The 1,515-nt window shown below is 35.6% G+C and overlaps 1 non-coding gene across 1 annotated transcript; it reads left to right on the forward strand.

Annotated features, from left to right (window-relative positions):
- The first annotated feature begins 304 nt into the window (after positions 1-304).
- LOC130964665 (small nucleolar RNA R71) lies at positions 305-408 on the forward strand. The gene has a single exon (XR_009080750.1). It is a non-coding gene; the product is annotated as a small nucleolar RNA R71 (small nucleolar RNA).
- The last annotated feature ends 1,107 nt before the right edge of the window (positions 409-1,515 follow it).

Below are 1,515 nucleotides of genomic sequence, written 5' to 3' on the forward strand. Positions count from 1 at the left end.
TTGCATTCCAGACAGACTTTGAGAAATCAAATTGACTTGTTGAGTCAATATTTTATTCTGAGCCAATATGGCATTCAGAGTATCAATCTCAAGAACTCCTTTCTTCTGACTTGTCCCATTGTTCACAGGATTCCTTTCAGAAGTGTACATGAATTGGTTATTTGCAACCATTTCAATTAGCTCTTGAGCTTCTGTAGGCGTCTTCTTCAGGTGAAGAGATCCTCCAGCAGAGCTATCCAAAGACATCTTGGATAGTTCAGAGAGACCATCATAGAAAATACCTATGATGCTCCATTCAGAAAGCATGTCAGATGGACATTTTCTGATCAATTGTTTGTATCTTTCCCAAGCTTCATAGAGGGATTCTCCTTCCTTCTGTCTGAAGGTTTGGACTTCCACTCTAAGCTTACTCAATTTTTGAGGTGGAAAGAACTTTGCCAAGAAGGCATTGACTAGCTTTTCCCAAGAGTCTAGGCTTTCTTTAGGTTGTGAGTCCAACCATGTCCTAGCTCTGTCTCTTACAGCAAAAGGGAATAGCATAAGTCTGTAGACCTCAGAGTCAACCCCATTAGTCTTGACAGTGTCACAGATTTGCAAGAATTCGGCTAAGAACTGATGAGGATCTTCCAATGGAAGTTCATGGAACTTGCAATTCTGTTGCATTAGAGAAACTAATTGAGGCTTAAGCTCAAAGTTGTTTGCTCCAATGGCAGGGATAGAGATGCTTCTCCCATAGAAGTCGGGAGTAGGTGCAGTAAAGTCACCCAGCACCTTCCTTGCATTGTTGTTGTTTTCGGCTGCCATGTGTTCTTCTTCTTTGAAGAATTCGGTTAGGTCCTTTATAGAGAATTGTGCCTTAGCTTCTCTTAGCTTTCGCTTCAAGGTCCTTTCAGGTTCAGGGTCAGCTTCAACAAGAATGCCTTTGTCTTTGTTTCTGCTCATATGAAAGAGAAGAGAACAAGAAAATATGGAATCCTCTATGTCACAGTATAGATATTCCTTGAAGTGTCAGAGGAACAGAAAAATAGAAGGAAGAAGTAGAGAATTCGAACTTAATTAGATAGAGTTCGAATTGTGCATTGAGAAGGAGTGGTACTCCATAAATAGAAGGATGTGGGAAGAGAGGAAGAAATTTTCGAAAATCAAGTGAAATATTTTGAAAACATTTTTGAAAAACTTTAATTGATTTTCGAAAATCAAGAGTGGGAAAGCGATCAAGTAATTTTTGAAAAAGATTTTGAAATTAGAAATTAAAAAGATATGATTAAAAACTTGTTTTGAAAAAGATGTGATTAAAAAGATATGATAAAAAAATTATGCTTTTTTTAAAAAGATATGATTTGAAAACAATTTTTAAAAAATATTTGATTTTAAAATTTAATGACTTGCCTAACAAGAAAAGATATGATTCAAACATTAAACCTCTCTCAACAGAAAAGGCAACATACTTAATATGTTTAATCAAATCATTAATTGATAGCAAGTATCTTTGAAAAAGGAAAGAAATTGATTTTG

Source organism: Arachis stenosperma, chromosome 2 (assembly GCF_014773155.1).
Source record: "Arachis stenosperma cultivar V10309 chromosome 2, arast.V10309.gnm1.PFL2, whole genome shotgun sequence".
Lineage (NCBI taxonomy): Eukaryota > Viridiplantae > Streptophyta > Magnoliopsida > Fabales > Fabaceae > Arachis > Arachis stenosperma.